Raw genomic sequence first — 16,768 nt, 5'->3', positions numbered from 1 at the left:
GTGACAGAACTCTTTTATTTGTATTGCATGCATTTTTTAGCCACAAAGGCGCTATTAATCTCAAACCTCCCTTTTTTCCCTATCAGTTTTATGTTCATATCGCTGTCAAATGTTGCCACCAAATATTATTGTCATATGTCCTTTTTAAAGAAATAATACAGCGATTATAAAAAAGTACGTGGCAAGAGAGTAATAAGATGTTTGCACGGAGTGTTATCTTTATGTTTTATTTTTAAATAAATATTGTAACGAAAATAAAACAGATTTATGGCAATTCAAATGTTGTATGGCGATGACACTTGGTGGTAATAAAAGGATATTTTCATTTAATATTATCGCCTTACATTAACTTTAAAGAAATAATATAACGAATAAATAAAATATGTATGGTCACATTTAACACTTTAATTCTGAAAAAGATATCCGATATAAAATATTCATTGCCATTCCAGCCGATGTTCCATAAGGATCTCTCTTCGGGTCCACGCTATTTAAAATTTACGTGAATAATATTCCACACATATCAAGCATTAAACTTACAATGTGTACCAATGATAAAGCGATCTTTGCATAAAATGCATTTTTGAGGCCAATGATACAATATTTACAAAATCGCGTATACGCACTTGAGGCCTGACGAATCCAGTGGATGATACAAATAAATATTGAATAGTGACAATCCTATTCACAAGAACAAAGATAAACTGGAACCTGCAGCTTTATGCGAATACGCTCTTCTGGGCTAAACAAGTCAGTTCTCGGTGGGTTCCTCGCTAATACTTTCACATCGACCGCACTCATTATATCTCTTACTCAGAAGTTTCCATTGCGTAAACTTAGACTCTTCCCCTAATTGTTGAAACAGCACAAAGCCTACTGACGTTCCAAGTTGCTGTGCTATGCCTGCTATGCCTGCGCGTGCTCAAGCCGAACTAATTGAAAACAATTACAGAATCTATAATTTTTTTTTCGATAATGGACCTCTGTATACTAATAACAATAAAATTTATGATAAATTAAATTTTGCTCAGCTGATAAATATGTACTACATATTAATCAAGGAATACCTTGAAATATTTTTCTCTATTAATAATGTATTAGCAATTATGATTGTGAAATAGGTAATGCTCGTAATGTAAAACAACCCAGAGCAATCTTTAATGTAAATATGACTTAAGGGCAACAATTGTTGGTTGTCTTGCTTGATTTCGGTTCTTAGTCTGATATGAAAACGTAAGCTCGTGAAATTTCTAATTTTTTGGACACAAGGATTTAAAATAGTCGAAGTTTTTGAACCGACACGATTCGAAAAAAAAAAAAAATTCTTCGCTAGAGACAGTGCTTAGCGCACAGGCACGCTGGTGACTTCACCATTCCAGGTCGACGTGCAAAAATATTTTCTATAAAGATGGCACCAGTTTGTTGGTGTAGTGTAAGATATTCAGTGTTTCTTTTGAATTCAATCTACCTCTTCTTGATTAACAAACTAAGCGATGTGAAAGCAATATTATTCTTTACTTCTTTCGTTAAATACCCGTATGTTTCGTTAAATACCCGTATGTACCAGTTGGACCCGTGAAATTAAACTAGCTTGATTTATTTAAAATTCCTTGTTAGAAACAATTTTAAGCGGCTAGCTTCGCAAAAGTATAACTATTTGGAATGTGAAAAAACAAACTGATTCGACGCAAAAATGAGGTTCCAGAATAATAAGCCTTCTGGGCTAAAAATGGTATAGCAACATTTAACACGGAATCGCAAATTTTAAAGATATGTTGTTTTTACGAATTCGTGTTTTTGCTGTTGAGTTCCATTGTATAAGTGTGAACAAAGTGGTATTTCTTAATAAAATTTAAAACATAAAAAACAAAGAAAGTGTCTGCAGAAGGGAGCTGAAGAGCTTCTGCCGACTGAACTGCCTTGTCCAATGCAAAAGACTCTTACTGGAATAATTTTGCATGCACTTATTCTATAATGCTCCTGTTATACTTTTGTTCTTATAACGAATGCTGTAACGAATGCTGTTAAGCAACGAATGCTCTTCTCACTAAGTTGTCTGTCTTCGAACAGTCGGTAAATACACTCATGTCCATAAATTAAGGATAATGCAAAATCAGGCAAAGGAAAAGTTAGAAGCAAATGAAATTTGACTTATTTGTAAAGCTTATTTATTAAACAAAAGGTAAAGAGCAAAAAAAGATGCTATATGTTTGATATTATTAAAACAAATTAGCCATTTTTTCTCCCAGGAGAAAATTACAAAAACAAACCTATTTACAAAAAAACAATATTACATGGTTGGTATGATTGTTAATACATCGTATGTCTCCCAGACGATGCAATACAGTCCGTACAACGCCTAGGCATGCTGAGTATCAAATTATCGATCTGATCTTGGGGGATATTACTCCACTTAAAAAGCAATGCCCTCCGAAGTTCCTGTAGACATGTAGGAGGAGGTTGACGGGCTGCAACTCGTCGGATAAGCATGTCCCACACGTGCTCTACTGGATTCAAGTCCGGTGAGAATGCTGGCCAGTCCATACGGGTGATATCCTCCTATTGAAGGCATTCGCTTACTATGTATGCACGGTGAGGACGGGCGTTGTCATCCATAAACACAAATTGCGCGCCCATGGCGCCCCGAAACAAACGTACATGTTGTTCCAGAATGACGTCCCGATAGATTTGGCTTGTCACGGTTCTAATTTGAACATGCAGGTCAGTTCTGGAACCCAGAATAATTCCACCCCAAACGAGCACTCCTGCACCACCGTAAAGGTGTCGTTCAATGATGTTTTCTTGTTGGTAACGGGTACCTGGAGCTCTCCATAGGAACGTCCGGCGAGAATCAAACTGCAAGCTAAACCTGGACTCGTCGGAAAACATCACACAAGCCCACTGTTGCGGTGTCCATAATGCATGCTCTCTACTCCAGGCTAACCGCAGGCGACAGTGAGTTGCAGTAAGTGGAACGCATCTGACAGGTCTACGAGCATATAGACCAATCTGCCCTAAGCGTCTGTACACGGTCTGCCTTGAAATTGTCGTACCAGTGGCTGAAGAGAGCTGACGAGACAGGTCTGAGGCTGTGCTCCGTCTGTTTCTTTTGGCAGTAACTGCCAAATACCGGTCCTCATTCGGCGTTGTAACTCTGGGGCGACCTGTTCTGTAACGTCTACTCACATTACCATTATCTTGGAATCGTTGCCAAAGCCTGGAGATGACACTCTGGGCAATTCCAAGTTCGTCTAATAGTTCCAGTTGGGTAGGCCCACATTTCAGACGGCCGATAATTCTACTACGTAAAAAATCATCCAAATGCGTCCTTTGTGTCATAACTATTCGGTTATTGCACTGAAAAACTTATAAAGCGTCTGCGAACAATTTTACTTCTTTGTCTGTATTTCTTATATATCACTCTCTTACACTCTCGTCATTGTGACGTACCATCAGTGTCATCTGGCTACTTCCTGAAATTTGCATATGATTCTTGAAGATGTGTGTTGTGATTTTACAGGTGATATATTTATATTAGAGCTCGATTTCCGCGTGACTCCGAATTATCCTTAATTTATGGACATGAGTGTATATTTCTCCAAGTGTTTTCTTGGGGCTGATTTTTAATTCAACTTGCTTTCGTTCTTATCCCGGGCTCCACCTTTGGTTCCTCATATTACGTTTTAGGCTTGCGCTGTTTATGATTATGCGCTCCCTATAGATTGCGTCCTCCTGATAACAAGTGAGTCCTTAAATGGTCCTCGTCAAGGGCGGAATTACACACATGCGCAAGTTCTTGTGTCTGTCTACTAAGACCATTTCTTGTAAATGATTTAAGCGCCCGTTGTACCTTGCCATTTTATAAAATTGAATAGAGCTGTGTTCAGTAATTAATTTTCTACTAATTAGTAACTTCCCCTGGATGATTAGCTTGCCTATTACTTTGCTCCAACCGACATTAGGCATAGGAGTTTATAATAGGCTGAAATATTTTTCTTTCTTTGTAGATTAGTACAATAATTTTTTGTGGATTAGTATAATAGTTTCTTCGTGGATTAATATAATAAGGTTAGATTATGTTATTTAATTACGGCAAAGCCTCGAGGGCTATCTCCTTAAGGGCAGGGATGCCTTCGTGGAGGACGTTCTAAGGGAAACTGGCTCGTATACTCGTTACACATGGGGAAACCACGAAACCACCCATGCAGCCAGCCCGTTCGCTGGATTCGAACCTCGGACCGAACTACCAGTATTCAGAGAACCTCGGACCGAACTACCAGTACTCCACCGCTCAGCCGCTGGTATGCTAGTATAATAAGTAACATTTTTTTCGCAGTTTCTGGAAATCAGCCATGATCGAGGCATTGGTTTAGCGTGTCGATGAAAAGATGTTCATTAGCTAGTCTTATTAGAACTCCTATTCCTTCTAATCTGTTTGGCGAACATGACATGTCCTGACTAGACATTGAGTTTGACTACAAACTATGTCCTATGGGGGTGTAGCAAAGAAGACAAGATGAGAAGATTTAAATTACCCTTTATTTCCCACGATATTACAGGTGCTCTGCACTTCGGGATACAAAGACCAGCCACTTGTGGTCTGAACGTAAAGATGCAAGACTACTAACTAACTAAAATTTAAGTAACAGCTAACATTTAATATTTTACACAGATAACTAACACTAAGGCTGGCCGTTTAAATTACTACGTATGTTATACGCAAACTACGGAAAACTAAATACGTCTTTAGCTTTCAAGCGGACTAAAACCTATGGACTTAAAAGCCAGACAGCAACTGATCGAAGCTCGCGTGAAGTATAGTCGCAAGAAGGCTCACTCTCTCCCCATCTAACTCTGCTCTTGGGAAAAAGCCACAACTTAAATACTTTTGCATAAAGTACAATTTGCATAAACATATGCACGCGTTTATTCTGGCTGGAAGTGAAAAATAAGGAAGAATAGTAAAGATTTAAAATAAAATAAACGTTAGTCAATCTTAAGATTCTTGCAGTCTGACTGTTCAGCTGCGTCGATTGATAGGTTGTTTAGCTGTGGGGGGCCTCCTCTCTTTTCTACGGTGTTTTCTCAACTCTGTTTTGAAGAAAATAAGATCTTCTGTGGCACTGGATGGACTATTTGAATAACTGCAAATGTCTACTTGTTCTGCGGTATTTTCATCCTGAAGAAAGTAGTAGTCTATGATCTCTGCTATCGTGTCTTATGCTGTAATAGTTTTCGTGCCATCTTCTTTTACGATGTAACTGAGCATAAGCTGTCCTATACTCTTCCCTATAACTACGTCAAAATAGATTCAAAAGCATAATGATAGTAAAATCTGATTCTAAAAAGCATCCTAAGTGTAAAAAGCATAATGATAGTAAAATCTGATTCTAAAAAGCATCCTAAGTGTAAAAAGCATAATGATAGTAAAATCTGATTCTAAAAAGCATCCTAAGTGTTTCTCTTGTCTTTGAAAATTAAACTCATATATTTAGATGCTTCAGTTTTGTAATTAGCACTGTTTTTTTTTCTTTCAAGACCTGCTGTTTTTGCAATCGCTTTTTATAGGCTCTAACATTTTTTTCAATTGGTGTATTTCTGGAGTTTACCACCAACGGTTTCTTGGACTTACTTTCCCTAGTCTTGCCTAGATCAGTTTCTTCGTGCATTCCTTGAATTAATGTAGTGACTTTATAGGAAACTATCCTTTATAGTATCCAATAAAACATAATGCTCTGAGATCCGCTGTAATACAAATTCCTTCTGAATAAATTTGAAATTTAAGACGGAATGTAATATTATCACAAACCCAAGAAATGACATTTATGTGCAGCAGAATATTATATGTAAGCGAAACTATCTCTCTGCTTGTAGTTATAACCGTGCCTGTAAATAAAAAACGATAAGGCGTCTTTGAGATATTACGAAGGAAAATAGGCATCAAAGAAATCTGAGATAACAAAAGACAGCCTTCTGACCATGTTGCACATTAATATGATCAAATTATCCCCAACAATTTTAAACAATATTTTTCTCATTAACGAGTCTCTGAAACGCAGCTATAAGAATAAGGATTTAATATTTCTGTTTCTGCTTTTTACTCCAGTGAACATGTTTGGACAGGCGCATAAAGGTTATCATTTGATTTGATAACATATGGCAATTTGGCTATGCGTTCTGGTAACTTGTTCAAAGAATTTCCTTTACAACAAGAATTTGTTTCATTTTCAGCTACAAAGAAATTAGCAAATTGGCTGTTCAAAGTTTTTAATTCTAAATGTAAAGGTTTTTTCCTCAGAATGTTTCCCGTTCCATTTTCTACCCAGGTGTAATGTAATTTTCATAATAAATAACATGACCTAAGTTAACCTAATCTTCGTCATAATATGCTAAACAATACCAGTAAAAATGCTTGGCATCGAATTCCCCCAGGCATGAGGAATTCGTGGAACTCTATGTCATAACACAGAAGCATCTTAGAAATGCGTGCAAAGTTTATTTAACTGCGGCAGGTTTTTTAGCCAGGGATTATAATTTCGCTTTCTGTATTGCAAGATTGTTCTAGTTAATAAAATCATGAATAAATGGAGTTTTTACCATTAAAGGAAATGTTGTGATTATTTACCGTTGGAGCATAAATGTACAGATTACTTTATTTGACAAATGTATCCCACTCAAAAGATGTTACTGTTTCAAGACAACCTTCGAGTAATTTAAGAGAAAAATTTCTGTAAATTTTTACAAATATTTAAATCCTCCTTCTTTCTTTGTTGTTACGATGTTTTTTTTAATTATTACTTAGTTATTAGTAGTTTTTAGGGAAATAGCTTTAGCCACGTATTTTGAATGTAAGTTAGTTCTTATTTCTTACATAGAACTGGTGAGCTTTCAATTCTCAAGGAACGTTTCAAATTGTAAAAAACAGCTCCGTTAGAACTCTATATATGGGTGAAATCACTCTTGACAATTCTTGGCGATAACTTTTCTGGAAGATATTGCAAAAATTAATAATTTTTAGTCCGCTAGGGCGACGTTTTGGGATATTACGGAAAACGCATTTTCGCAGTGACATTTTTTTTTTTCTTTTTTTAGGAACTTGCAGAAACCCCTGCAACATCCCTGTAGGTACTGCTTCCAGAGCTAATATGAGTCAGTTGTCAAACGCAGACTTTGCGTTTCAAGGAGAAATAGCTAAATTTCGTTTTATATTTTACTGTATGGGTAATTGGGGAATTTACGATATTCTCGTACGATACGGAAGAAGTGCATTTTTCTTGATATACGAGTTCTTCTTGAACTGCTTACAATTAATTATTTTTATATATTATTATATCTATCATTTATAAAAAATGATCAGTTTCTTCCATTTAATCTGGAATAATTGTTTAAGGAAGCAGAAACGAACTCGTAACTTGAACCAGGACAGTTTTTGCTGTTTATAACATCGAAGCGGTTGAACACGTGGTCAAATCCCGTATAAATCTTGATTATTGGTGCGGATTTTCTTTTTTGCTGTTAATGTAGTGTTGGTCTGTGATTCAGCGTTATTTGTAGTGAAATAATAAAAAAAGTTCGATTATATACCATGACGAAATCTTGATCAGCAAATTACATCCCACAGTGAGGCAAATGACCTCAAAAATTCCGTTTTATATCTTAAACGCCGTAATACTATATTATCGCAATTAAAATTACTACTTATATAATTACAAATAAAAATAAACTGCGCATTTTAAAGTTGATTTCGTTAACTCTTAGGATTTTGTTTCGGTAACTACACCTCTCTAGGTCTAATAAGCGAAAAACTTATAAATTAAAAATATCTTATTATCCCGAAATACTTTTATACCACTTCTGATAAAAATGCGTTTTGATATTTTTCTTGCATGATTCTCTTCATTTCCTGTTAGCAGCAAAGCGAGCGGATACTTAAGATCCACGAATTAGAAATGTTGCATACTTTGTATACCATACAATAACAAGGACATTTTTTCATTACTTATCTAGACGATAGCCATATTAGAGACATAATAGCTTTAACTGGGTGACAGCTGAATACAATCGTAAATAATACTTTCATTATATAAAAAAATTTACATCTAACTTCGAATCTTCCAAAGAGAATTTAAGATTTGCAAAACTAAGTCTTGGGATTTTTCCATAAGCCTCCACCGGTCCACGGAGCATGATAGAGTTGCACACGTTTGATCACCAATTCGCTGCACGAATTTAATTATCAGCGGTTAAATTTGATATCCATTGCCAAAGCATACAAATATCTGTTCAGGAATACCCGTTTCTAGGAACTGTGCTTTGACGAGCAATGATTTCCTGCTTTTTAACTAAGTAGTCTATTAGGCATTTTGAAGCAGGAATAGAGAAAAATCATATACGCCTTTTCCAGGTTCTTTGATTGCTAACCGGTTGGTCTGCTAGTTGCGCTTCGAACGAAAGTGGTGAGGAAAGCCAAAATTCCTCATATTCTCTTGTACTTAAATGGCAGTTGGGGAGATAAAGACAGTCGATAGATTCAGGTGATGACGGAAGATTTGGGGTAGCATTTTAATCGGACGCCATTGCAGAGTCACTAGAACTTATTGGAGTAACAGAATGTGATAAATAAATTATGTACTTCCCGTTGCCAGTCGGATGTGCTTCCAATTATACCTTGAAAACACGCGGTAAGGAATGCGGAAATTCCTTATAACTAAAGAAATATTTCTAAATTCCGTGGCTCGAATCCCGTTGAAGACAAAACTGATTTTTCATATTTCTTTCTTTGGGACACTTAATATCCCTTGCACTGGTCTCCGAAATAAAAATGTGTTTGAGTTTAATCCTCCACTGCTTTGATCTAGTTTACTAGGTTGGTTTCGAGCTTTTCTTCAATAGCCGTTTGAATGGGAAGAATGTTAGGAATTTTTGCATTCCTCCTGTCATGAACCAAATGGCTAGCACATCAAGCTAGCAACTGGAAGTTTTGTCGTTCTAGTTTCGGCGAAGCAATACTATTTCTTGTATTTCTCGCCTTTAAAAATATAAAAGGCTCTAACAAAATCGTTGTTGCCTCAATTTCAGCAATATGATAGAATCTTGCTTACGCCAAGTTCATAGCATGGTAAAACTATAATATAAAACTATTAATTCATTAATCTAAAAGACGCATTATATAGCGAAATATTCGTAAGAATATTGTTTTCCTTTCCACAATACTCATTCACCGAGCTAACATTCATACTTCCGTTTTCTCACGTTTTCAATAAAATGGGAACCATTGGAGATTGATTACAGTTTGCCCATGATATCTTTTAGTATTTTGATTCCTCCATTACTTCTCTCATCAACTATTATTACATCAATCTCTGTATGAAATGAAATTACAATATGTTTGGCAGAAATAACTGCAACTACTCGAAGCTTTGGCTTCAGCAGATTTGTTTAAAACTACAAACATAATTAATGAAACAATGTTATCATACCAGCATGCATCTCCTGATACTGAGATTTTAAAACAATTCCAAATAGCTCCTTCCCCAACCCTGGCTACAGTCCAATACTTATGATAGATAGGGAGGCATAAAGTGAGATGGTATCGCTAGAAGAACATTTGATTTACAGTCTTCCCAGCGAATGATATCAAACGGTAAATCATGCTCTAAGCATCCGTCTCAGGAACGATCGAGAAATGAAATACAGAAGAAGGCAGAATTGTGGGATAGTTTTCTGCGTCCTTCCCTCCAAGCAGTGTCTTGGATTTTAATGTTAAAAGTAATATTTTAGTATGTGTTATTTTATCATTGTAAGAATTTTCTATATGGAGGAAGTGACAGCTTGCATTTAGACACATGGGTTAATTGATACAGTATATTTAATTTGATTTGGTGAATGAAACGAAATAGAAAAAAATGCTTTATGATAGGAAAAAAAAAGAAGCATTTAAATGAAACTAAAGCAATATATTCATAGTATATCATGCCTAGTTTGTTTTCATAACGTTAGACCGAAACGTTGAAGAATACTTGAAGTTAAATATTTGAAAAAGAAAGTAGAGAAAAGAAAAAGACCCAAAAAACCTTAACAAAATGTTTACACTAATATTACTGAATCCTTACACCACGAAATTCCGTGCCTTCTACTTTAATATTGTGTTCGTACGTTTTATTCAAAGGGATTGCGTATTCTGAATTATAAAGTAATAGGAATCAGAGTTACGATCGAGATCAGAGTATCGAAGATGAATGAGAACTTTTTACCTTACCTGCGACAGTGCAAATGCGACAAACAAATGTGGGCTACATGATAGGAACGATTCGAAGCAATCAACAACGAACTTGGAATTTAGATCGAAAAATTTGATCCAAATTCCAAGTTCCTCTGTTAGCATCGATTATCTTGTGAACAACACGACGTGTTCCGGATCTCTCAGTTAGTGTCTTTATGGACTCATGATGATAAAAACCCTATATCTATTGTCTCGTAAGGGCTAATGAGTAATTTCTGAAAGAGGAATGACCGTTATTATGTGAGTGTCTGCCATCCACCTGATTGGCTCAAAAGGTTACTATGTATGTACAGTCCTGAGTTTTATAATTTTGTTCTGCAGAATATTGACAGAATATTTTTTTTTTCGTTTTATTAGATTATGGCAAAGCACTCTATGGCTATCTGCCTTAAGGAAGGGATGCCTTCGTGGAGGACATTCTAAGGGAAACTGGCTCGTATTCACGTTACGCATGGGGAAAACCACGAAAACGCCCATGCAGCCAGCCTGTTTGCGGGATTCGAACCTCGGACCGAACTCCCAGTGTTCAGCGACGTTGACGAAATATTAAATCGTCCAATAAGGAAAGTTGAATCATTAATTACAAATTTAGTGCACATAAGAACAAATTGCATCTAATTGCAAGTCCGGTGATATATTGGGTGGGAAGGCGTAAATGAGGATGGGTCTGAACGTTGAAAGGCAAATACGGCGCTTTTTGTTAAGAACGAGCCTTGATTATTTCCCTATAATGGAAGGCAGTTAATGCATGATATACAAGGCCTTATTTCTCACATATTTTATGTGATCGGTCCAAGTGAGGTATTCATTAAAGTAAACACAAATGTATTTTGCATGTTTTACTATCGGCACTGGTTCATCGAATATAAATAGGCATTTCTTGAGTATTCGTTTCTGATTCGTTCTTCTGATAATCAGCAAATGAGAGATTTGTGCATTTATTTATGCAGACTTTCCACTGCCTTCACCAATCTTTGCTAAATGGAATGTTGTTCTGTAACTTAGGAATAGCATGACTAATATTTACGGATTTTACCGCTAAAGCAGTATCATCTGCATAAAATGCATTGAACTCGTGTTGAAGATCTGTTTTTGCAAATCTGAAACAAAATAAAGTATAAAATCGGTCAAATTTTTTATCCATGGGGAAAAGCCTCGCTGGTGGGGTTTTCGTCAGAGAGTGAGGTACCAACCGATAATTGGGAGCTCCAAAAAATAGAAAAGAATAAAGAAGAAGGGTTATTTTTATGTCGAAGTTTAGTTCAATAGTTTGCAGATAAGTTCCCCATACCATATGCTGTTGAAAACTTTCGCCATGTCTAATATGAAGAGAATAACATTTAACTTACAATGCAGGACAGCCCATGAAAACTTAGTGGTTCTCACGAGCTGCTTGATCGTCGACAGGTGCTGCCGAAATCCAAACTGCTCCGGTGGAAGAAAGTGTAAATAAGATTTCATTCTTCGAAGGATGGCTCTCTCTCGAACGTTTTTCCAAGTTCTGGCAAGAGTCTTATTGGTCTGTAATTTTCAGGTTTGGTGTGGTCTTTATTCGGTTTCAGAATCATTGTATTGTTTGCTTCTTTTATTGAGATGGAAAGTAAGAGTTCTAGAGGTATGTGTTGATAAATGAGGGGAATTTGCAGATGACGTTCTCGGGAAAATTCTTGATGACAACATTTGAAATACCATCGATTCAAGGGGCTCTGATGATTTTTAACTTCTGGATTAATTCAATAATTTCAGTTTGCATGGCTAACGTAAGGATGTTATGAAATGTCGGCGAGTTCAGCCAATCACGAACATTAAGCTCAAGATTTAGGGGTTAACCGAAATATCAATTCACTATTAAGTCTTGCTCACTAGCCAACAATTAGTACTGAATTAACCCTTCGGTAATTATGCACAATCGTCTTTTGTTGGTTCGAGGCGCAGATTTGATTACCGGTAATGAGAGGGCTATTAGAGGAGAAAGCAGTTTTAGAGTTCTTGATTGTTTTACAGAATGAATTTCTATAGCATCAAGATTCTATTCTATCGTTCATTAAGTCCTGTTTATCTGCCTTGATTGAAGTTTTTAATTAATCTATTCAGTTTAGTAATGACTCTTTTGACTGCTGGAATCTTGGTTAGATGGAATTTCTTGCGAAGTCTATTACGTTCACGCAATGCACTTCTAACATGGGTAAGAAGCTTATAAATTCCATATGAAGTATTGAATTTTCAAATGCTTCATTTGTACAGTCATTAGGATATCTTTGGAAGCAGAAGAAATGAAAAATGAGCAATGCCTTTTCCGGGACTCGAACCATGGACCTCTCGAATACGGGTCGTGCGTGCTGACCACTACACCACGAAGGCATGCTAAGAAGGCAAGAGAAATACCGTATACATTTAGCATACCATGATTGCTGTTTGTTTGTTTTTGCTCTTTCATTTCCGTTTTAACTTTCAAGTTCTTAAAATTGAGAAGGAAGTTTCAAATGAGATTTTGGAAGAGTTTCTAATCGGCAATAATTTTTGTGTCACAGGGATTGTATCTTGGGATACCCAGTGCAGCTAATATTGCTAGATGGTGGGAGCTCAACTCATAGTTAACACCCAAGACAACTGGAATGGAAACTGTTGTAAAGAAGATGTCCAGTATATCCGAGTGTTGGGAATTGCTGGATCTATAAGTAAATTCATGCGACGCATAAATTGTTATTGGACTATTCAAAATATAATTATGCCGCACATGTCCAATAAGGTTGCTTTTTCTAGAAATCCAGCTCTTGTGTTTCGCGTTGACATAGCCTGCAGCTATGACATAGCTGCAGCAGCTGGAAGGTCTAGGGTTTTATCGCTTTTAGTAATTCGTCAGTTAGACGATTGTTTGTGGTATGTATATGGTACGAAATTAGACGTTACGGTAGGTAGGTAGGTATAATTTCAAATACATGTTGTCCATTTTCATTAATAAAGGACGAGTGGTAATTTATTTTGGTGTATAGTAGCCAAAGGTACTGTACATCAAAGACATGTTATTATTATCGTAGTGTATGTCGTGGTGTAACGGACGTAGTGTAACGGACAATCACCACAGTAGAATCTATCACACCGATACGAATGATAATTAGGTATGCAAAGCCTATGTCTAGGGAAGGCTTGAGTTTCAGTTATGATCCCTATATCTACGTCATGTTCACTAAAGAAGTTTTGCAATTCGATCACTATGCTATGGAGGCCACAGGCATTCCAAATCATTACACCAATGTGTACCTTTAAAGAGGACAATATTTTTGTAAAATTTATCCATATTTATCCATCAAAAGCCCGTTCTCAGAGTAATCGGCGAAAAGTGAAAAATATTAGTGTGCAGGTACAGTATTTATTAAACAACAAGAATTTGTGTGTGCCCTTTTTGGATTAAAAATAATTTAATTTCATAAAATAACATAAAACAAAATTCTCTTGAAATTGGTTCGTATATCTTAGAATAACTAAAAAATTATTAACTTGTCCTAAAATTTACTTATGATCGTATAGTGTTTAAATACTTCCAACTTTATAACTCATTTGTTAAATCAAAGACCACCACGTTTTGCCATTTTTGACTCTGCTACGTGCTAATATCTTACTTACAGCGTGCTCCTAAATTATTAAGAACTATCTTTAGGTATGAAGAATGAGTGGGTTCTTTCAGTGGAATGATGTCCTCAACTAATTATCCTTATTTATGTCTCGTTTTAGGAGGGTGGAAATTGATATCTACATGGCTTCATAATCTTATGTTCTTTGAAAGCAGGAGAAGTACGCTTTTTAATTTGATCAACCAGCATGAGATCTTTTAACTATTCAAACGCTTTAATGTTAAATAATCCGTTAAGCCATTCTTATGAATAATTCTTTAATCCAAGTAATTTCAGTAGTAGAAATCATACCAAGTAATTTCAGTAGATGTTTGGTGTTTATTAAATAGTTCTCGAAATTTTTCCGCACTCAATTTAAATCGCTGTAAAAGTAGAGCTTTTACATATTCGTATTTTTTCAAGTCCTCTTCTGGCTGTCTAGCAATAAGCTGAACAATATCAGGAGTCAGCAATGAAATAAATTGAGTAACTTGAATTTCAGCAGGTATATTCATAATTTTAGCTTGACACTCAAATAACACCAGAAATGAACTTATTTCATCTTTTAGCTGCGTAGTTTCTACCGGCTGTGCTGTTGCAGCCATTGCTTCCAATTGAAGTTTCTGTAGCTCAAAAGCTCTAATTTGTTCTTCTCTTCCGCCTTCTTTTTCTCTTTCTTCTCTTTCGCATCCTTCCTTTCTCTTTCTTCTCTAATTGCAGCCAGTAGTTCTCGAGTAAACTCCTCATCACAGGCGGGACTTTTAGTAATCAACTTATGCAACTGAGCAATCTTAAATTCAGGTCTCACGGTTAACTTCTGGTACTAACTCTTCTGCCAGTACTTTTAAATCCTGATTTTTACTCCTAGCTAAGAATGACATGTTGAACATGTTACCTTTAATAGGCTTTCTTTTGAAACTGAATCTAAAAATTCGTACTTGAATTAAAAATGTATAATTTAAGCGAGACTTAACTTGTCAAATACGAAATTCACTCTAACCAACTGGAAAGAATTTTTTAGTTTAGCACAAACTAAAATAATACTACGCCAGGTTGACGTTTTAACTCGCTGTTCACAAGCCTCGTTGGCAATAACTGTATAAACAACTTTGCCAGTTAGGCACTACAATGGAATTTTACACGCGTCAGTTTGACAATTTTACTATCTATCTAAACGCCTGGTTGGCAATAACAAAAACAATTTTTGACAGTTTGCCAATACAATTTAGCTGTAATACGTCGGGATGACATTACTACCTACCACACGCCTGGATGGCGAGAACTAAGAAAAGACTTTTGTCATTTTGGCAGTACAATAAAACTACACTACGTCAGTTTGACGTTACTAACGTTTCACGCGCCTGCTTGGCAACAAATTCAAAAACACAGCTAGCAGTTCTTTTTTTATAAATGCCGGGATGGCTTACACTTATCAATTATGAACATAAAAATTCAATAAAAATATCAGTAAAGCCTAAATCATAATTTTAAAATACTTCTTTACCACAAATGTCAAAGAAACTTTACACCTATTATTTTTAGTATAAGTTATTTTACACAAAAACTTACACTATTTAAATATAATTCTGAAATAAAATATTAAAATTCAATGAACACTTTTGGCTCTACTGTAGAATTGGGTGACCCATCGATTAGCGACAATTTATTGTTTTAATTTTGGCGATGAAACCTCACTTCTGTTACCATGATAGTTTTAACTTTGTTTTAGCTTCTTGATTTTATTTAAATGAAAATAGATTGATGTGTACATGGACAAATTTAAAGCAGTGCGCAATGCCTAGTTTGTGCAATTCTAGGATGTAATTTTAAGTGAAAACAGATCGATGTGTACATGGACACAGAGTTTGTGAAATTCTTTGACCTCTTATTTTGGTTTTGTGTAGCGACTATCAAGAAATTGTACCTTCCTGGTGCCGATCTTGGCATCAAAAAAAGAATCGCCAAAAAACAAAGGGCCCCCAATTGTAAACGTTTATCACACTTTAAAAAACCAAAAGTTAATTTTATCTTCGGACATCAGTAGTGTTCTTATCTGACAGTTCTTTGCTCGGACACATGCTATAGAAACATACGTGAAGATAACCTTTGAATGATTCTCTTCTGAAAATTTGGCTTTAAAACAGCAGACTTTTCACATCCATTTCTCCTTGAAATAACAAACTCGTCAATTGATACAAGCAAACTTGTTCTCAAAATTTCAGCAACTTTCTGGTATTAGACCAGCACAATCAAAATTGATAATTGCACTCCTAATTTTCAGTATCTTGGTGGAACCTCCAATTCTATAAGACTAACGTATTTCGCAGTATTTAACAAAATAACAGATAATCTTCTTAGTAAAACATAATTTTTACTTTTAGTTTACGAAGCAAGATAATTTAAATACAATCTTTTAGTTACAAATTTTTCATACATCTACTATCTGGTAAATCTTTCAGGATAACAATTAAAAAAAATTTCTTACGTTGCTTAGCAACGGTTACATGATACAAATATGGCGTTGCCACTCCAATAATAAATGTAGTTATTTGTTAAATAATAAAATATTACAATATATATATATATGTACATATATATATGTATATACTTGTATGAACTTAAATCCATTTAGTGCGAATACAAGTTATTATTACTTGCGCAATTGCTGCAAAGTTAGTTAATAATAATTTATTTCCTAAACAGTATTGATTAATTTATTATATTATCTCCTAAGTTTAATTAAAGTAGAATTATTTTAAAAGTGTGCATCCATACTGTTAATTTCATACAAGTTATATTTTCATACAAGTTATATTTTGAAAGATGTTTTAAGTAATTTGAAAGCAAAAAGTTAATAATGTTTTAACGGGGACTG

General features: G+C 35.4%; 1 long non-coding RNA gene across 1 annotated transcript in view; it reads right to left on the bottom strand.

Annotated features, from left to right (window-relative positions):
• Positions 1–16,768, bottom strand: part of LOC118191446 (uncharacterized) — a 44,837-nt gene that overhangs the window by 15,228 nt on the left and 12,841 nt on the right. The window lies entirely within an intron of this gene.

The sequence above is a fragment of the Stegodyphus dumicola genome, chromosome 1 (assembly GCF_044657685.1).
Source record: "Stegodyphus dumicola isolate Sdum_Otavi_A_Nest chromosome 1, ASM4465768v1".
NCBI classification, from domain to species: domain Eukaryota; kingdom Metazoa; phylum Arthropoda; class Arachnida; order Araneae; family Eresidae; genus Stegodyphus; species Stegodyphus dumicola.
Note: the sequence above shows the minus strand (reverse complement) of the source record. Positions and strands in the feature narration are given on the sequence as shown.